A 21,642-nucleotide genomic window follows, 5' to 3' on the forward strand; every position below is an offset into this window, starting at 1 on the left:
AATACTAAAAAGTAGTAAACTTATTGACAAGTGTAAGTTACCTTGGTGAGAGAGGCCCACAGTGACCAGTCTTTCTAATGTGAAGTAATTTGATAAAATGCTGTGGCTAAAAGTAGATCTAGAGGTCAGACAAGGGTATGCAGTTCCTATGGAGGGGGGCCAAGAGGTCAGGTAGAGAGAGAAAATGGCTAAACAGGGGGCTCCTGGTGAAGGAAGGAAGGCGCGAAAGGGAGAGCTCCTATAAGGAGCAAGGGCCCTCACACACTCCAAGAGGTGTCATGCTTCATCATAGTGCAGCTCCTCGTTGGGCTGGCGCAGCAATGCCCAACGGGCCCCGCAAGGGGGCTCTTTGCCAGAGGCCTCAAGTGTAGTCTGCTGAAGGACCCTGGATGTTAGTGTGTGGAAGTGAGTGTGTGATGAGTAGAGTGGGAGTGAGTGTGTGTCTAAAAATAGCTACGAGAGTCCAAAATAACTTTATTCGCTGGACACTGATGCTATGATTGAAACCAACTACGTGAGTCATGGCTAGCAAGGAAAATTAAACCAGCTGCAGCTCAAAGTGAAGGGTGAAGTGCGGGAGTGGTCAATTGATCGACATGTTTCATGCCTAAGTTCTTCAAACTGATGAGTCGCATTTCCTCAGGACCGTGGGTAAAAAAACCTCATCTGCTCTGAAGAAGGAGGAACGGTCAAGTCAGTGTACTAGGGGGTATCGTCTCTGAATTCAGACTTCAAAATGAAATACAAGGTGCAATAGGAGGGTGGGTGTGAAAAATAGTCTACCTTCTGGCAATACCTAGGAGTGTTCGTGGGGAAGCCCTACCATGGACGTCCTGGACACTCACAACACTGGCGAGGGCGAACAACTTGGTAGTAGGTGTTCCAGTCCAAACTGCCAGCTCAGGTCTACCCTGGACTGTAAACAAGCATCCTGGAACCGGTTTTGGAGTATCACCCCTCAACAGCCAGGCTCGCTTGATTCCAATGGCATAGTGGCATGTTCCTATAGGGAGAAGGGTGAAGGGTGTTTTGCATATGCCTAGGTCCAAACTGGGAGGGTATGGTGAGCAACAGAATTATGGATTTAGACCAGATTGCTTGACTGGGGGTGAGTATTTGAAAAGTTTCAGCACTCCATCCATCATCTTGTTGTGTTTGCCCTAAGTAGCCATGGGGATGCCCTGACGTGGCTCCCATGCTTGCTGTGCCACTGGATTTAAGCTAGCCTGACTGATGATGGGTGGATTTCCCGAAACCGGTCCCAGTATGCTCCTGTCCAGTTGAGGGATGACCTGGACTAGCAGTTCGGGCTGGACTTTTCCCATTGGGAGCAGGGTCAAGGTTGATTTATATATGGCTGGGTCCAAACTGGGATGGCATGGTGAACAAAAGAACAATGGCTTTAACCCAGATCTCTTGACTGGGGGATGAGTGTTTAAAAAGTTTCAGCACTCTGCCGATCATGTTGTTGTGTTTGCTATATCTGAAAGAGACACGTTAGTGATAGATTCCTTACCTTAGAATATCCCCAGGTGTCAGACTGGATCCGGAAATGTTTGCGTAGCAGTACCCATGCGCGTCGGTAGGCGTTGTCCGCGGCTCTGCGTCTGTCGTCGGCTTTGTGGGCGGCGTGATGACGTCGTCGGAGTACTTAGACGCCGCCTTCGCGCGCTGACGTCAGGTCTTCTTTTTTCCGCGTGAGCAAGCCGGATCCGGAAAAAGTTGTACCCTGGTCAATTTTTGAGTAACCTTTTACAATCCTTTTTGATCCATTTTCGAAGTCTTTCGACTCCGAAGGTGCCGGTAGGGATGCCCGGGTTCAAGCTCTGCGCCAACTGCAACCGACTGATGTCGGTTATCGACCCCCATCGCCGGTGCCTGCACTGTCTAGGCCCGGACCACGACGACAAGACCTGCTCCGACTGCCGGACCCTGACGTCTAAAGCTAGACGGGAGCAGTCCCGTAAGCGACTCGAGCTTCGGCAGTCCGCCCCACGCCGCTCGAGGTCCCGGTCCAAAAGGAGGTCGAGGGACCGGTCGCAGGGCCAGAGTCTCCACAGTTCCGGGAGTCGTTATCGGTCTTCGGGCTCGAAGTCCTCAGGTAAGAGGCACAAGAAGTCGAAGAGGCACCATCGCTCTTCTGACTCCCCCGACGCTCGCGTGACACGGCCGTGGGTTCGGGCGACACCGCCCATGCGGCTCCGCCGGAGCCAAGGGCGTCCCGGCCTGCTCCATATCCGCCGGTCCCTGGGCAGCACGCGACGCCAGAGGAGATCGAGGCCTTCCTCTCGGCCATGAGGTTGCTCACTCCTCCGTCGGGTTATGCGGCGCCTTCGGGCCAAGCGGCCCGACTGGGTCCCCACGCGGGCCGGGGACTTCGGCCCCGGCGACTTCGGTCCCGACGCAGGGCCCCACTGGATCCGGCTCCGGATCCGGGTCGCGGCCGGTCGACCTCACGACCTCGCCGACGCCGGCCCCAAGGGTGTTGCCCCAGGCGCCGTCCCAGGACGACGCCGTCCCTGGTTCTACCCTCGATTCGGGTCTGGCATCGGAACGGCACCGCATCGCGTGCCGTTTGGAGATTTCTATTTCTATGACCCGGCCCCATCCTTTGAGCCTCAGTACCAGGCGATAGGTGACGAGGGGGATTGGGAGGGGTCTGAGGACCCTCTGGCACGTGAGTGTCAGTCTTCTGGGGACTGGACAGGAGAGCTTGGGGAGGCCAGTGGTCTGGACACTTCGCCCGACACTGGTTTTGTCTCCCCTCCTAGCATGGCTACGGAGGAGGGGGCGGCTTATAGCGTGATGCTGATGAGGGCAACCAAGGCCTTGGGCCTTGAGCTTCACGTCGCAGCCATGAGGACTAACCTCCTCACTGAGGTCCTTAAACCGCAGTCAAACTCGGCCGAGCCTCTGCTGCCCTTTAATGAGGCCTTATCTGACGTTCTTCTGGGCACTTGGTCCAAGCCCGCTACAGGTCAGCCTGTGGATAGGAACGTTGCCAGGCGCCACCGCCCGGCTCTGGGCGACCCTTGCTTTCTGTCTACCCACCCCAGAGAGCCTGGTTATCCAGGCCTCTAATTCCCAGACCGCATTCTCGGAGGCTCCCCCCGATCGGGAATCCAAGAGGTATGAACAATACAGGAAGAAAGTATTCTCCTCCCTGAGTTTAGGATTGCGGTCAGTCAACACCGCGTGCCTCTTGGGCCGCTACACCCACTCTGTGGGATACAGTCGTGGACGTGATGCTAGAATGCCCAGTGGAGGTCCGGGCTAAACACGGCCAAGCCTCGTGGAGGGTCGAGATGTGGCGCATTATTCCATCCGGTGTGGGCTGGACACTACTGACTCACTGGGCAGAGCGATGGCAACGACGGTGGCGATTAGTCGCCACGCCTGGTTGAGGTCCGCCAACTTCTCGGCAGATGTCCAAAACACCCTTATGGACATGCCGTTCGATGGCCGTCGCCTCTTTGGCGACAAGGCAGACCATGCGCTTGAGCGCTTTAAGGACTCCAGGGCTACGGCCAAGTCCTTGGGCCTCTCGGCCCGCGCCAGCAAACGGCTGCGTTTCGCTCTTTTCATGGCCAAGGAAGGGGCGCCGCCACACGTCCAGCCAGTCACGGGCCGCAGACTACCGTTCAGCGCGGTGGCGGACGTGGGAACCGCCGTGGTGGCGGTCGGGGACAACGGCTAGGCCAGTCCATACCTACCCCTGCAGCATCCGCTTCAAAACCTTCCTAGTCCGAGCTTTCAGGCCCATGTGATGCCAGTGGGGGGCAGGGTTCGCCATCACCACCACCACTGGCGCACTGTCACATTGGACAGGTGGGTGCTGCAAATCGTCCGAAGGGGCTACTCCCTCCCCTTCGAGACGTCCCCTCCAGCCATGCCACCGCAGTGCCACCGCGTGTCTGGGGATCACTTGAAACTTCTGCAGGAGGAAGTTACGGCCCTCTTGGCCAAGGGGGCCATCGAGCACGTTCCTGGGCCAGAAGTAGGGTGTGGTGTTTACTCCCAGGGCACAGGGGGTCTCCGCCCTATCTTGGACCTACGGAACGTCATCGGCTTCCTCCAGATGGAGAAGTTCAAGATGCTGACATTGGCTCAGGTCTTAGCTGGCCTAGACCCTTGAGACTGGATGGTAGCGTTGGACTTGCGGGACGCTTATTTTCACATCCCCATCCTGCCGGCCCACCGGCGTTACCTGCGGTTCACGGTAGGCCACAAACACTTTCAGTTTACCGTTCTCCCCTTCGGCCTTACCAGCGCCCCACGGGTGTTCACGAAAGTGATGGCGGTGGTCGCAGCTTATCTGCGCAGTTTAGGGGTTTCAGTCTTCCCCTACCTCGACGACTGGTTGTTGAAGGCGGGCTCGCCCCAGACAGACTTCAGCCACCTCCAGACTTCAGCCGACCTCCTGCACCTGCTGGGGTCCTCCATCAATGTGCCGAAGTCACACCTGTGTCCCTCTCAGAAGCTCCTCTTCATCGGAGCGGTTCTAGACTCGGCACAGTTTCGGGTTTATCCTCCCGAACTGCGGGTTCGGGATATTCAGGCTCTGATTCCGATCTTTCAGCCTTTATCCCGAGTCTCGGTCAGGTTGACGCTGCAACTTTTGGGGCTGAAGGCCTCCTGCATCCTTCTGGTGCATCACGCCCGGTGGCGGATGCGGGCTCTGCAGTGGGACCTGAAGTTTCAGTGGGCCCAGCATCAGGGCAACTTGTCCGACGATGTCTTGATCTCGGAGGACGCTGCAAAACAGTTGCAGTGGTGGCTCACGGACCGTGACTTGGTCAGCGGCAGATCCCTCTCCCTACCCCAACCGGAGCACGTAGTTGTGACGGACGCGTCCCTCCAGGGCTGAGGGGGCCACATGCGAGAGGCGGAGATCAGAGGCCTCTGGTCTCCGGCAGAGTCCCAGCTCCACATCAACCTTCTGGAGCTGCGGGCGATCCGGCTTGCACTGAAGGCATTCCTCCCCTCTGTCCGGGGGAGTGTAGTGCAGGTGTTCACGGACAACACCACCGCCATGTGGTACTGCAACAAACAGGGTGGGGGGTGGGGTTGTGGACCCTCTGCCAGGAGGCTCTGCGCCTCTGGCAGTGGCTGGAACATCAAGGCGTGACCCTAGTGGTTCAACACCTGAAAGGTTCCCTGAACGCTAGGGCGGACGAACTCAGCCGTCGGAGCATGATGGATCATGAATGGCATCTGAACTCGGACGTGGCGCAAGACCTCTTTCAGCAGTGGGGAGAGCCTTGGTTAGATCTATTCACCACAGAAGAGAACGCGCAATGTCATCATTTCTGCGCGTTGGAATTTCCAAGGCAGAATTCGCTCGGAGGTGCTTTTCCTCGCAAGTGGAGTTGCGGTCTGTTGTATGCCTTTCCGCCTATACCACTTCTGCCCAGAGTACTGAAGATCAGGCGCGACCGGGCCCAGGTTATCCTTGTGGCTCCGGACTAGGCACGAAGATATTGGTATCCAGACCTACTCAGCATGTCTGTCGATCCCCCGATTTGTCTGTCTCTTCAGGAGGACCTTCTGTTGCAGCAACAGGGGACGGTCCTCCACCCAAACCTGTCCAGTCTCCACCTCCATGCTTGGAGATTGAGCGGCGACAGTTGAGGCCATTTGACTTGCCTCCTGAAGTTTGTAATGTAATTCTGGCAGTCAGGCGTACCTCCACAAAGTTGGTATACGTCTGCAGGTAGAACAGATTTGTGGCATGGTGCACAGCAAAGGCTGTGGATCCACTCTCTTCCCCCCTTTCTCCGGTTCTCCTCTTCCTTCTTTCTCTTGCCCAGCAGTGTGAGAAGTTGGCATGATATATGATGCTCAATAGTTCTAGTGAATACCTTGTATCAGTCCAACAAACCCTTATGGTGATTGGTTGTAAGTCAACCTTATAGACCAGCTATCCTAATGGTAGCATGGACAGAGCAGTCTTAGGCTAAACTCTTTTGGCATGTGAAGCCAGTTGTTTTACCACATCTAACCCCTTGAATACCAGATGAAAGGACACCACACAGGTTGTTATGAAAATAACCAATATATTTATTACTATCAAACACCTCTGAACTCTTTATGAGATCAGAGGACTAAGCACATAACAATACTCTTCAGAAAAATACCGTAAGTCGCACAAGTACAATGGTGCCCTAGGGGCACGACAAACCATATACTAAGTAAATTGGTTAAATAGAACGAAAGAAGAAATGAGTATGCCCAGAGGCTGTAGAATTGCTGGGGCTACACTACCCTAACCTTAGGTAAGGAGCAAGAGGCCCACGGGTCGCGTGTGCAGTGCTAGAACACACACGCGGGTTTCAATGCAAAGTCAATGGGTGTGAACAATTTACAAAATAGGTAAGTAAGGACAATTCCGACTGGTTGAGACTAAAACTTCAGGATACCTGGACACTAGGAGAGTCAATCTACCTATGAGCACCGAAATGCTCTCGTTACCTCACCCACGGGCTGCGGGTGCATAGGTGTGAAAGTTTGTCGGGGTTCCTCGTTGAAGTCAATGGAACCTGGGAGAAAAGATGCTGCAGATGACCAGGAGGAAGATGTCCCGAGTGATCCAAGGGCGGATCGAAGAAGATGGAGACCTGAAAGCAGAGGGGACAGTGTTCAAAGTCACTAACCAGTGACCGGTGTGGAACCAGGAAGGAACCAGATGATGTCGTCGCGATCAGGTGAAGAGGTGATGCTTGACTCTGCATCCACGTGAACCAGGAGGCGTCGACGACCAGGATGGAGGCACGGCTGTCCCACGCAGGCTCTCGCTGGCGTTCCAGGGTCGGAGTCAACAGGCCTTGGCAAATACAACCCACGCGACGAGTAAAGATAGCGTCTGGTGCGGACGAGGAGGGTCCGGGGTACTTCTTCTTTGCAGGGAAGCAAGGGCCAGCCTGGAGCAACCAGACCAGCGGCGTAGTTTCAAGATTTCGTCGTCTAAGAGGCCACTAGCCAGCCGGCAAGTGACCAGACAACGCGTCGAGTAGCAACCAAGCAGAAGGGCCCCACGCAGATCTCGTGGATGCTGGAGGGCTGGTCTGCGGTGCAGGAGCTGCTCTGGGCTGGGGCTTCTCAATCCCCAAAGCACTCACTCGAGGGTCCCTCAGAGGTCGTGCTGGAAGCGAAGTGCAGTTTCTTCAAGATGGCCGGTCCCACGTGTCTCGTTGCACCCACGGATCTGAGCTGTACTGCAGATGTGAGTTGAGGTCGGAGAGGTCATGAAGTCCGGGTCTCGTCGGGCTCTGAAGTCTGGTTCCGCCAGGAAGGACGACAAAGTGATCCGCTAGGATGCTAGATGGTGCCTGCAGTTGAAGGGTGGTTACTCCTTGGCCACAAGGGAGATTTCTTCAGTCTTCTGTGGAGCAGAACGTCGAAGTCCAGAGTTTCTTCTTTGTAGAGTTGTTCAGGCTAATCTAATTGGGAATGGGACCAGCTCCTACCTTTATTCTGCTAAAGGGGGCTGTACTAGCGACTATGTCCCTCCCATGGGTGGACCAGGAAGGGGGGCGGTTACACCCCCTATCCTTTGTCAGGTTTCGGGCCAGAGCTGGGGCTGGAGTGCCCCAGCAACTCATTTGGACCGTGGTATGCACAGGGACACCTTTTGTGTCCCAGGCATGTCTCATTCCTTTCAGCCCTGCCTATCTGGATACACAAAGTCCTGTCTGGGATGGTGCTGGCACCTCCCCAGGCAGGAAACCCTTTGTCCAGGCCTCCCTTGCTGGAAGGACTCCCAGCAGCAGGAGGTCAGACTTGTGTCTGTGGCAGCAGCATCCATTTTGTGATGCTGAGGCTCTGGTTATCTTTAACCGGGGTTCTAGTTCTATACATGTAGTGTCCCTCTAAAAGGGTGGAAAGCTACCCCCGTCGCCAGAACTGGCGAGGGGGTAGTATTCCAAATCGTATGACACCTTACTCGACATGTTTTGCTAATGCCAAACCAAAGTTAGCAATAACTGCGAGGATTATAATGCTCTTAAGAGTATATGGTATGGCACCATCATGGAAGCAGCTAAAGGACATGGTTCCTAAAGTTGCAGACAGGCTCAGCTCATGCTAGAGCACCATCTCACATATTTCCAAGCACTCTGCCTTCAGGATTGATAAGGCCTGCCATAGAAGTGACTCATAGGAATATATGCGTCCATTTTGGGGTAGATATAGGTATACTATACCTACAGCAAAGGGTGATTACACCACCTTGCCCCAGCTGTGTTACCATCCAGTTGTGTCTGTTTAGAAGGCCAGCCTTGGGTGGCATTATACATGCTGCAGCCCCTGGTAGGCCTTGGGTGCACTTATGCCCTGGGTACCTATGGTACACTGTACAAGGACTTATACGTGTGACCCAATACCAATTGGTAAATACACCTAAAGTACATGTGTGTCAATTTAGGGAGAGGACAGCTAGGCTGTGGGTCTGATTAGCAGGCCCACAGCCAGGGAAAGTCGTAAACCAGTGAAGCAAAAAAGCAAAAATCTGGGGTGACCATAGGATTGCAGACCCTACTCTCCTACATAACCCCCCCCCCCAAACTTAGGGACATTAAACTAACCTTGACCAGGTGGGTCTTCCTGTTCTAAGTGGAAATACTTGGAGAGCCCATCTGCATTGCCATGGTCAGTACCAGGTATGTGTTCCACTGTAAAGTCCATCCCCTGTAGGGATATGGACCACCTAAGAAGTTTGGGGTTTTCACCCTTCATTTGATTTAGTCACAAGAGGGGCTTATGGTTTGTCTGAATTCTGAAGTGAGTTCCAAACAAGTATTGGCTCAACTTATTCAGGGCCCAAACCACAGCAAAGGCCTCCCTCTCAATAGCTGACCAACGTTTCTCTCTAGGGGTCAGCCTTCTACTTATAAAAGCAATGGGCTGGTCATGACCATCAATATTCAGCTGAGATAGAACAGCTCCCACACCTAACTCAGAAGCATCTGTTTGGACAATGAAGGTTTTGGAGTAGTCTGGACTCTTGAGAATAGGTGCAGTACACATTGCCTGCTTCAGGTCATCGAATGCCTTTTGACAGCTAACTGTCCACTGAACTTTCTTTGGCATTTTCTTGCTTGTCAGGTCATTAAGTGGTATCCAATGGACCCATAATTTTTGACAAACTGCCTATAGTTACCAGACAGGCCCAAGAAAGCTCTGACCTGTGTCAGGGTGGTTGGAGGAGCCCAGTCCTTTATGGCCTGTATCTTGCTCTCCAATGGTTGAACCTGGCCTCCACCTACAAGGTGGCCCAGGTGGATGTATGACGTTATAACGCATACTTTTACCACGCATACCTTTACAACGCGGTTTTTACAACGCATACCATTACAACGCATAGCGCTTTGGGGTGCTGGATAGTGAATAGTTTAATTTATTATTCCAACTCCAGTCCCCGTGGACACGAGGGAAGGTGTTGGATAGTAAATTAAACTTATTCCCTATCCTAGAGCGCCCCCCAGCGCAATGTGTTGTAATGGTTTGCGTTGTAATGACTGCGTTGTAATGGTAGTGCGTGGTAAAAGATTTGTTGTAAAGGTTGTATACCGGCCCAGGTACACAACCTGACTCTGTCTATCTGGCACTTGGTGGCCTTGATAGTGAGGCCTGCCTTCTGCAGGGCCTCCAAAACTTTCCTCAGGTTCATCAGGTGATCCTCCCAGGTGGAGCTGAAGACAGCAATATCATCTAAATATGCTGCACAAAAATCATCCAACCCAGTGAGAACTTGGTTCACCAACCTTTGAAAAGTGGCAGGTGCATTTTTCAAATCAAAGGGCATCACCACAAATTGGTAATGACCTCCTGGGGTAGAAAATGCTGTTTTGGCCCTGGCCTCATCAGCTAACCTGATTTGACAATAACCAGCTGTCAGGTCAAATGCACTCAAGAATTTGGCAGAAGCCAATTTATCTATGAGTTCATCTGCCCTAGGTATTGGATGGGCATCTGTTTTAGTAACAGCATTGAGACCCCTGTAATCTACGAAAAAACTCATCTCTCTCTTATCATCCTGGGTGTGAGGTTTTGGCACTAGAACTACAGGACTAGCCCAAGGGCTTTCTGTGGGTTCACTGACTCCCAATTCCAACATCTTCTGTACTTCTTTCTTGATACAGTCTCTGACGTGGTCAGGTTGCCTGTAGATTTTACTCTTTACAGGCATACTGTCACCAGTGTCCACCTCATGGGTGCACCAGTTTGTCTGACTGGGGGTCAGAGAGAACATATGTCTGAAGGATTGAAGAACCTGTTTGCAATCCTTCTGTTGATGTTCAGAGAGGCTGTCAGAAAAGACCACACCATCTACTGACCCATCATCAGGGTTCTGAGTGAGCAGGTCTGGGAGAGGGTCACTCTCTTCCTCCTGTCCCTCATCTGTGGCCATGAGCAAGCCCATGTCCGCCCTGTCAACATATGCCTTTATCCTGTTAACATGAAGCACCCTGTGGGGGCTCCTGGGAGTTCCAAGGTCCACCAGGTAGGTGACCTCTCCCTTTTGCTCAATGATGATGTGGGGTCCAGACCATTTGTCTTGGAGAGCTGCTGGGACCACTGGCTCCAACATCCACACCTTCTGTCCTGGCTGGTAAACAGTTAGGACAGCCTTTTGGTCATGCCAAGCTTTTTGAAGTTCTTGGCTGGCCTCAAGGTTTTTGGTTGCCTTCTCCATGTACTCTGCCATCCTGGAGCGGAGACCAAGTACATAGTCCACTATGTCAAGCTTAGGCTTTTTGAGAGGTAACTCCCACCCTTCCTTCACAAGACATAGGGGTCCTCTTACAGGATGCCCAAACAGAATCTCAAAAGGGCTGTAGCCAACCCCCTTCTAGAGGACCTCTCTGTAAGCAAACAGGAGGCAGGGTAAAAGGATGTCCCATCTTCGCCTAAGCTTTTCAGGTAACCCTTTTATCATCCCTTTTAGGGCCTTGTTGAATCTCTCCACAAGCCCATTGCACTGTGGGTGATAGGGTGTGGTAAATTTGTAATTTACACCACACTCCTTCCACATTGCAGTCAAGTATCCTGACATGAAGTTTGCACCTCTGTCAGAGACAACCTCTTTATGAAACCCCACTCTGGAGAAAACTCCAAGTAGGGCCCTCGCCACAACAGGAGCTGTAGTGGTCCTAAGGGGAATAGCTTCTGGATACCTGGTGGCATGATCCACTACCACCAGTATAAATCTGTGCCCAGATGCTGGTGGGGGGTCCATTGGTCCAACAATGTCAATCCCCACTCTTTCAAAGGGTACCCCCACCACAGGTAGTGGTATAAGGGGGGCCTTTGTTGTGCCACCTGATTTGCCACTGGCTTGACAGGTGACACAGGAGCAACAAAACTCCTTTGTGTCCTCAGACATGTGTGGCCAGTGAAAGTGATGGACAAGCCTGTCCCAAGTCTTGTCCTGGCCTAAGTGTCCTGCAAGGGGAATCTCATGGGCTAAGGTAAGAAGGAAACCTCTTAGAGACAAGGGGATGACCAACCTCCTGGAAGCACCTGGCTTGGGGTCTCTTGCCTCAGAGTATAGGAGTCCTTCGTCCAAGTACACCTTGTGGGTACCTGTAGCATTCCCTGCAGCCTCAGCTGCAGCTTGCTGTCTGAGGGGTTCAAGGGAGGAACAGTCTAACTGTGCCTGCCTCAAGTCCGCCCTGGAACGTCCCCCTGTCCCAAGAAACTCAACCTGTTCAGGTTCAAGTTCTTCTAGGACAGTTCCCTCTGGGGTCTCTGGGTCAGCCTCCTGAGAGGGCTGGTCCTCAATCTGAGGCAAGGGGGAAGGCACTGCCTTAACCCTACTGCTCTTCCTCTTGGGTGGTGTCTGGTCCATTGTTCCAGGATCCAGGACCTGTTCAGCTGGGCATTTTCTGGCCTGTGACCTGGTACCAGCAAGGACATGTGCTGACAAACCTAACATTTCCACATGAGTCCTATACTCCACTTCTGACCATAAGGAGGATTCCAAATCATTGTCCAAAAAGACATTCCACTGGGAGGTCTGAACTAACTACAACCCTTTTGAGGCCAGTTACCTCTCCCCAGGAGAAGTTAACAACTGCCATACTGTGATTGGTAGTGACGTTGCTAGCATTGGTCACTAGGTAGTCTGAACCTAGTATGATCTGATCAGGGTCCACAAAGGCTGGTGTCACCATAGTGACACTGGCACATGTGTCCCTGTAGGCCTGAGCCATTTTTTCCATTGATCAAAGGCATTTTCCTGTACTTGCCCAGAGTACTGGGACTTACAGTAGGGGTCATATCCACGTCCCCACTACAAACAAGAACAGCCTGAGTAGGTATTCTGGCTAAGTCAGAACCCACCTCAGTTTCCAGGGTTAACCCAACTATAGCCTTGGGGGTGCACTACCACTACTAACTGTACTAGGGGGTGCAGGTGCCTTAGGGGCAGTAGTGGTAGGAGCTGATCCTTTATTGGTGCAATCACTAAACCAGTGAGTCTTACCTTTACAGTATTGGCACCATGGTTTCTTCTGACCATCATTCTTCTTCTTTTGGGAACTCTGGGACCCACCCTCCTTAGATTGTTGGGGCCCTGTTAAAGACTTCTGGTCATTTTGTTGATTCTGATTACTACCCTTTTGGACTGCTTTCTTCTGGCCTCCACCCTGGTTCTGCTGCTTAACCCTGGTTCTGACCCATCTGTCTGCCTTCTTTCCCAATTCTTGGGGAGAGGTCAGATCTGATTCAATCAGGTGCTGACTGGTTCTGACAATTATTTAAGATTTGTTCTCCCATCATAAGATTGTACAATCCTGTATAATCAGTAACTTTACTTCCCAGTAAGCAGCCTTCCAGAGCCTTAGTGGCACAATCAACAAAGTCAGTCCAATCCTGAGCCTGAGTTTTCTGGGTATCCCTGAACATCAACCTGTACTGTTCAGTTGTTAGGCCAAACCCATCAATCAGTGCACTTTTCAGGACTTGGTAGTCATTATCATCCTCATCTCTAACAGTGAGGAGCTTATCTCTGCCTTTACCTTAAAGGCAGAGCCACAATATAGCTGCCCGCTGACCCTGGGGTACCTGCTGTACTTTGCAGGCCCTTTTCCAGAGCAGTCATCCATTTGTGGATGTCATCCCCTGTCTTATAGGGGGGCACTATTTTACTCAGGTGTCTGTTATCAAAACTCCTGTCTTTATCCCTAGGGATACTGCTGCCACCAGTAGGTTCTATCCCACTCAATTTCTGCTCTCTGGCAAAAGCAAGTTTTTCCTTGGCAAGGGCAAGTTCTTCCCTTTGGATCCTCAGATTAACTTCCTTCATCTTTGCCTGGTGCTCTCTCCTCTGGTGGGAAGTCATCCTCCTCTGAGCAGATGCATGAGAGACATAGGAGTGAATAGAATTGATGGAGTCTCTGGATTGAGACATATCTCTTCTATTCCCAAGGTTAGGCCTGCCTGTGGCTAGGTCTGGGGCTCCCCCAAACCCAACCCCATGTAGGCTTAAGTTGGCCCTTGTGAGTCTGCTGACTAAAGCTTGGCCATTGTCTATCTCTCCATCAGATAAGTCTCCATCTTCCCTACCATCTACATTTTCTGTTTCAGGGAGGTTAGAGTCAGGGTCATCTTCTAAGGGGGGCATGCTTCCATCTGCTGGGCCTGAGGGGCCTGGGTTAGAGGCCCTTCTGACATGAAGGGTCTCTAAGAGTCCTAACAGGAAAGGAAGGGTAGGGTTGGAACCCTGTTTCAGTTTCCTGGAGGTACACAACTGTCTCATGTCCTGGAAACTGAGTGCTGCATATCTGGAAAGGATCTGTGGAGGGTCACTGATCACAAGGGGAGTCACTGTGGCATCTCCTGTGATAGACATGCTTTCTAGTGAGGTGTGGTTTGTGCACCTACTTACACTATGGGTTTTCCTACTGATCCCTTGCTAAGAGTTGTAGTCAGGGTGTTCTAGGCCCTTTCTACTACAACAGCTGGTTCATTAGAACTCTGAGTATTTCTAAGCTTGTTATATGTACCTATGGTACCTTATGTGATCTTTCAAATGATTTCTCAAGATTATATTTGGTAAAAACAAAAGCAAGCTCAAATTCCAACCGCTGCACACCAGTGTGAGAAGTTGGCCTGATATATGATGCTCACTAGTTCTAGTGATCACCTTGTATCAGTCCAAACAACCCATATGGTGATTGGTTTTAAGTCAACCTTATAGACCAGCTATCCTAATGATAGCATGGACACAGCAGTCTTGGGCTAAACTCTTTTGGCATGTGAAGCCAGCTGTTTTACCACATATAACCCCTTGAATACCAGATGAAAGGACACCACACAGGTTGTTATGAAAATAACCAATATATTTATTATTAACAAACACCTCTGAACTCTTTATGAGATCAGAGGGCTAAGCACATAACAATACTCTTCAGAAAAATACCGTAAGTCGCACAAGTACAATGGTGCCCTAGGGGCACGACAAACCATATATTAAGTAAATGGGTTAAATAGAACGAAATAAGAAATGAGTATGCCCAGACGCTGTAGAATCGCTGGGGCTACACTACCCTAACCTTAGGCAAGGAGCAAGAGGCCCACGGGTCGAGTATGCAGTGCTAGAACACACACGCGGGTTTCAATGCAAAGTCAAAGGGCATGAACAATTAACAAAATAGGTAAGTAAGGACAGTTCCGACTGGTTGAGACTAAAACTACAGGATACCTGGACACTAGGAGAGTCGATCTACCTATGAGCACCGAAATGCTCTTGTTACCTCACCCACGGGCTGCGGATGCATTGGTGTGAAAGTGTGTCGGGTTTCCTCGTTGAAGTCAATGGAACCTGGGGGAAAAGAAGCTGCAGACGACCAGGAGGAAGATGTCCGAAGTGATCCAAGGGCGGATCGAAGAAGATGGAGACCTGAAAGCAGAAGGGACAGTGTTCAAAGTCACTAGCCAGTGACCGGATTGGAACCAGGAAGGAACCAGATGATGTTGTCGCGATCAGGTGAAGAGGTGACGCTTGACTCTGCAGCCACGTGAACCAGGAGGTGTTGTCGATGACCAGGATGTAGGCACGGGCTGTCCCACGCAGGCTCTTGCTGTCGGCGGTGTCGGTTCCAGGGTCGGAGTCAACAGGCCTTGGCAAATGCAACCCACGCTGCGAGTAAAGATAAGGTCTGGTGCGGACCAGGAGGGTCTGGGGTACTTCTCCTTTGCAGGGAAGCAAGGGCCAGTCTGGAGCAACCAGACCAGCGGCGTAGTTTCAAGATTTCGTCGTCTAAGAGGCCACTAGCCAGCCGGCAAGTGACCAGACAAAGCGTCGAGTAGCAACCAAGCAGAAGGGCCCCACGCAGATCTCGTGGATGCTGGAGGGCTGGTCTTCGGTGCAGGAGCTGCTCGGGGCTGGGGCTTCTCAATCCCCAAAGCACTCACTTGAGGGTGCCTCAGAGGTCGTGCTGGAAGCGAAGTGCAGTTTCTTCAAGATGGCCGGTCCCACGTGTCTCGTCGCACCCACGGATCTCAGCTGTGCTGCAGATGTGAGTTGAGGTCGGAGAGGTCCGGAAGTCCGGGTCTCGTCTGGCTCTGAAGTCTGGTTCCGCCAGGAAGGACGACAAAGTGAACCGCTAGGATGGTTGATGGTGCCTGCGGTTGCAGGGTGGTCACTCCTTGGCCACAAGGGAGATTTCTTCAGTCTTCTGTGGAGAAGAACGTCGAAGTCCAGAGTTTCTTCTTTTTAGAGTTGTTCAGGATAATCTAATTTGGAATGGGACCAGCTCTTACCTTTATCTTGCTAAAGGGGACTGTACTAGCGACTAGGTCCCTTCCATGGGTGGGACCAGGAAGGGGGGCGGTTACACCCCCTATCCTTTGTCAGGTTTCGCATCAGAGCTGGGGCTGGAGTGCCCCAGCAACTGGTTTGAACCGGGGTATGCACAGGGACACCGTGTGTGCGCCAGGCATGTCTCATTCCTTTCAGCCTTGCCTATCTGGATACACAAAGTCCTGTCTGGGGTGGTGCTGACACCTCCCCAGGCAGGAAACCCTTTGTCCAGGCCTCCCTTGCTGAAAGGACTCCCAGCAGCAGGAGGTCAGACTTGTGTCTGTGGCAGCAGCATCCATTTTGTGATGCTGAGGCTCTGGTTAACTTTAACCGGGGTTCTAGTTCTGTACATGTTGTGTCCCTCTAAGACGGTGCAATGCTACCCCCGTCGCCAGAACTAGCAAGGGGGTAGTATTCCAAATCGTATGACACCTTACTCGACATGTTTTGAAAATGCCAAACCAAAGTTAGCAATAACCGCGAGGATTATAATGCACAAAGAGTATATGGTATGGCACCATCATGGAAACAGCTAAATGTCATCATTCCGAAATCTGCAGACAGGCTCAGCTCATTCCAGAGCACCATCTCGCATATATTCAAGCACTCTGCCTTCAGGATTGATAAGGCCTGCCATAGGAGTGACTTATAGGAATATGTGTCCATTTTGGGTTAGATATAGGTATACTATATCTACAGCAAAGGGTGATTACACCACCTTGCCCCAGCTGTGTTACCAGCCAGTTGTGTCTGTTTAGATGGCCAGCCAGGGGTGGCATAATACATGCTGCAGCCCTTGGTAGGCCTTGGGTGGACTTATGCCCTGGGTACCTATGGTACACTGTACAGGGACTTATAAGAGTGACCCAATACCAATTGGTAAATACACCTAAAGTACATGTGTGTCAATTTAGAGAGAGAACAGCTAGGCTGTGGGTCTGATTAGCAGGCCCACAGCCAGGGAAAGTCGTAAACCAATGAAGCAAAAAAGAAAAAATCTGGGGTGACCATAGGATTGCAGACCCTACTCTCCTATAAGCAGGGCTCTGCTCTGGGCACTATCAAGGGCTACCTTTCTACCCTTTCCGCCTTCTCAAGGTTACCTGATCAGCCTTCTTTGTTCAAGTCCCCGATTGTTAACAGATTCTTGAAGGGCATCACTCATATGTTCCCTCCTGTTCCTTTTGTGATGCCCCAGTGGGACTTGAACCTGGTTCTAACTTACTTGATGTGCGCTCCCTTTGAGACGCTTCATAACTGTCCTCTTCGTCTTCTTACTCTTAAGACTGCTTTCCTGGTTGCCATCACCTCTGCCAGGAGAGTGAGTGAGCTCCAGGCTCTTTCCTCTAAACCACCTTTCCTTTCAGTCCATCCGGACAATGTTGTGTTGCGGACAAGACCCTCTTTCCTTCCCAAGGTAGTCACAGCCTTCCACATCGGCAGTTCATCACGTTGCCCACCTTCTTTCCGCCTCTGCATCCCTCGAAAGATGAAGAGAGGCTCCATCGTCTGGACCCAAAACGTGCGCTCTCTTACTATCTGGATCGCAGACGCCAGTCCCAGGTGGATGACCAACTCTTTGTTGGTTACATGGGCGCTAAGAAAGGACGGGCGGTGCACAAGCGACCATCTCTCGGTGGATCGTGTTGTGCATCCAGGTGTGCTACTCTTTGGCTAAAAAGGAACCTCCTGTTGGACTGAGGGCCCATTCCACTCGGGCCACGGCGACCACTACTGCCCTGGGCCAAAGAGTCCCCTTGCAGGACATTTGTCAGGCAGCTACGTGGACCTCGCTGCACATGTTCGCAAGACACTACTGCCTGGACAGCCAAGTCCGGAGGGATGGCTTCTTTGGCCGTTCCGTGCTCCAGGACTTTCGGTGTGATTATTGGTTCTCAGACCCACCACCGGGGCTGGTATTGCTGGGGTATCTATTCTAAGGTAAGGAATCTATCACTAACGTGTCTCTTTCAGATGCACAAGTTACTACTTGTGTAATGATATATCTGTAAGAGACATTAGTTATTGATAGATTCCTTACCGACCCATACATCCTCCCCGTTTTGCGAACCGATATCTAGGGTTAAGGTCTTCCCCTTTCAGGGCCCTAGTTTCATGGCACCAGTGTTGGTTTTTATCATGGCTCAGCGTTTCTGGCGCAGAAAAGCTGTGTATAAGAACTGACGTCAGCGCGCGGAAGCGGCGTCTAAGTACTCCGACGACGTCATCACGGCGCCCACGACACGGACGACAGACGCGGAGCCGCGGACGACGCCTACCGACGCGCATGGGTACTGCTACGCAAACATTTCCGGATCCAGTCTGACGCCTGGGGATATTCTAAGGTCAGGAATCTAACACTAACTAATGTCTCTTACAGATATATCGTTACACAAGTAGTAACTTGTGCGTTCACCCTAAGCGGCCAATGGAATGCTCAGACATGGATCCCTTGGTCGCGGCGCCACTGGATGAAAGCTGTCCTGCTGATGAGTGGTCATACCCCGAAACCGGTCCCAGGATGCTGGTTTCCTGTACAGGGAGGACGTGGCCTGGCTGTTTGGGCTGGACTGTTCCAATGGGGCAGAAAAGGGGGTGGTGATGAACAGAGTGTCTGAATTAAGCAGACCACTCTTACTCAGTCCAAAGATCAGGGCTTGATCCATCACCGTTTTTTTAGCTCACTGCACCATCCCAGCTCAGAACTTGGCTACATGCAAATTAGTCTGACCCTGGCCCAGTGCATCATGGGAACAGGGCAGACCAAACTACCAAGCCAATTCCTATACTGGGAAGGAAACAAGCTACCGGGGACCGGTTTCTGACATTTCAGCCGTCTTCGGCCCGGCTTGCTTGAATCCTGATGGTGCAATGAGCTAGGGACTCACATCTGAGTATACCCTTCCACGCTTATGGTGGACAAAAATGATTCAGAAAAGGGGGTGGTGATGAACAGAGTGTCTGAATTAAGCAGACCACTCTTACCCAGTCCAAAGATAAGGGCTTGATCCATCACCGTTGGATCAAGCCCTGATCTTTGGAATGGGTAAGAGTGGTCTGCTTAATTCAGACACTCTGTTCATCACCACCCCCTTTTCTGAATCATTTTTGTCCACCATAAGCGTGGAAGGGTATACTCAGATGTGAGTCCCTAGCTCATTGCACCATCAGGATTCAAGCAAGCCGGGCCGAAGACGGCTGAAATGCCAGAAACTGGTCCCCGGTACCTTGTTTCCTTCCCAGTATAAGAATTGGCTTGGTAGTTTGGTCTGCCCTGTTCCCATGATGCACTGGGCCAGGGACAGACTGATTTGCATATAGCCAGGTTCTGAGCTGGGATGGTGCAGTGAGATAAATAACGGTGATGGATCAAGCCCTGATCTTTGGACTGGGTAAGAGTGGTCTGCTTAATTCAGACACTCTGTTCATCACCACCCCCTTTTCTGAATCGTTTTTGGCCACTATAGGTGTGGCAGGGTATACTCAGACATGAGTCCCTTTCTCACTGCACCATCAGGATTCAAGTAAGCCGGGCCGAAGACGGCTGAAATGCCAGAAACCGGTCCCCGGTAGCTTGTCTCCTTTCTGGTGAAGAATTGGCTTGGTAGTTTAGTCTGCCCTGTTCCCATGATACACTGGGCCAGGGTCAGACTGATTGGCATATAGCCAGGTTCTGAGCTGGGATGGTGCAGTGAGATAAATAACGGAGATGGATCAAGCCCTGATCTTTGGACTGGGTAAGAGTGGTCTGCTTAATTCAGACACTCTGTTCATCACCACCCCCTTTTCTGAATCGTTTTTGGCCACTATAGATGTGGCAGGGTATACTCAGACATGAGTCCCTTTCTCACTGCACCATCAGGATTCAACCAAGCCGGGCCGAAGACGGCTGAAATGCCAGAAACCGGTCCCCGGTAGCTTGTCTCCTTTCTGGTGAAGAATTGGCTTGGTAGTTTAGTCTGCCCTGTTCCCATGATGCACTGGGCCAGGGACAGACTGATTTGCATATAGCCAGGTTCTGAGCTGGGATGGTGCAGTGAGATAAATAACGGTGATGGATCAAGCCCTGATCTTTGGACTGGGTAAGAGTGGTCTGCTTAATTCAGACACTCTGTTCATCACCACCCCCTTTTCTGAATCGTTTTTGGCCACTATAGGTGTGGCAGGATATACTCAGACATGAGTCCCTTTCTCACTACACCATCAGGATTCAAGCAAGCCGGGCCGAAGACGGCTGAAATGCCAGAAACCGGTCCCCGGTAGCTTGTCTCCTTTCTGGTGAAGAATTGGCTTGGTAGTTTAGTCTGCCCTGTTCCCATGATGCACTGGGCCAGGGACAGACTGATTTGCATATAGCCAGGTTCTGAGCTGGGATGGTGCAGTGAGATAAATAACGGTGATGGATCAAGCCCTGATCTTTGGACTGGGTAAGAGTGGTCTGCTTAATTCAGACACTCTGTTCATCACCACCCCCTTTTCTGAATCGTTTTTGGCCACTATAGGTGTGGCAGGGTATACTCAGACATGAGTCCCTTTCTCACTGCACCATCAGGATTCAAGCAAGCCGGGCCGAAGACGGCTGAAATGCCAGAAACCGGTCCCCGGTAGCTTGTCTCCTTTCTGGTGAAGAATTGGCTTGGTAGTTTAGTCTGCCCTGTTCCCATAATGCACTGGGCCAGGGACAGACTGATTTGCATATAGCCAGGTTCTGAGCTGGGATGGTGCAGTGAGATAAATAACGGTGATGGATCAAGCCCTATTCTTTGGACTGGGTAAGAGTGGTCTGCTTAATTCAGACACTCTGTTCATCACCACCCCCCCCTTTTCTGAATTGTTCCAATGGGGAGCAGGGTCAAGGGTGATTTGCATATGACTGGGTCTAAACTGCGGTGGCATGACAAGCAAAAGATTTAGGGATTTAAACGATATCTGTTGATTGGGGGTGAGTGTTTAAAAAGTTTCAACATCTTGTTGTCTTTGCTATTACAATACATTTACCTTTACAACGTGTTACAACACCACACAGGGCTTTGCCATGCATGACTTTACAACTCAATGCCTGTGGTATTGTCTGATATTTTTATATAGAATTATATACAATATATGTGTCTGCCCGGAACTCTGAGTAGTTCCTGCGGTTGAGGCAGAGAACATCTTGTTCACATGGCGCACCCTACAACACCTCCGACACTCTGAATCTGCTCGCCTCAAATGTCTTTTTTAGCAGAATTTTATGCATAGGGTTAGCACAGTGCCATCCACGCCAAGATAGAAAGTAACAAACATTTTTGCCATTTTCGCAGCAAAGTCTTCAAGCATTGGATTAGCTAGTACCATCCTCACCTAGCTGAAAAATGACAAAAGCCTTTTACCACTCCAGGCACAGCATTACAGCTTTGGGGTGGTAAAATATCATCCAAGTCAACCTGGAATAAATAAAAACAACCCCTGACCCGTGTTTTCTCCTATTAGAGCTCTTCAGAGAGGTATAGCTTTCTCCAGACACAAGGGAACACCCAGTGTAAGTCAAGAGAATACAAATCATAGGATGAAAATAATTATATAAATCATTAAGGTTCCTTGAATTATATGTAAACTAACTGGTTGGTCTTGCATTCGATTTGCTGCATCTACTGCTTGTCTGGAATTGGAAGAGTCGAGGACTAGTTGCCTAAGGTTAGATTGGTTCATAGGTTCAAAATTCACTGATCTTTTGAAACTAGCATGATGTCAGTAACATGTTTACTCTGATATTGTATATCTGTTATGCAATGGAGCATGGGCCTTGTCTGTTTTTAAGTTACATGGTTATATGCTGTAATGGGTTTTCTTAAATC

The 21,642-nt window shown here is 51.0% G+C and overlaps 1 protein-coding gene across 1 annotated transcript in view; it reads left to right on the forward strand.

The window, feature by feature from the left end:
• The window catches only part of NLRC3 (NLR family CARD domain containing 3), a 1,491,832-nt gene that overhangs the window by 954,689 nt on the left and 515,501 nt on the right, over positions 1 to 21,642 (forward strand). The window lies entirely within an intron of this gene.

Source organism: Lissotriton vulgaris, chromosome 10, assembly GCF_964263255.1.
Source record: "Lissotriton vulgaris chromosome 10, aLisVul1.2, whole genome shotgun sequence".
In the NCBI taxonomy this organism is placed as follows: domain Eukaryota; kingdom Metazoa; phylum Chordata; class Amphibia; order Caudata; family Salamandridae; genus Lissotriton; species Lissotriton vulgaris.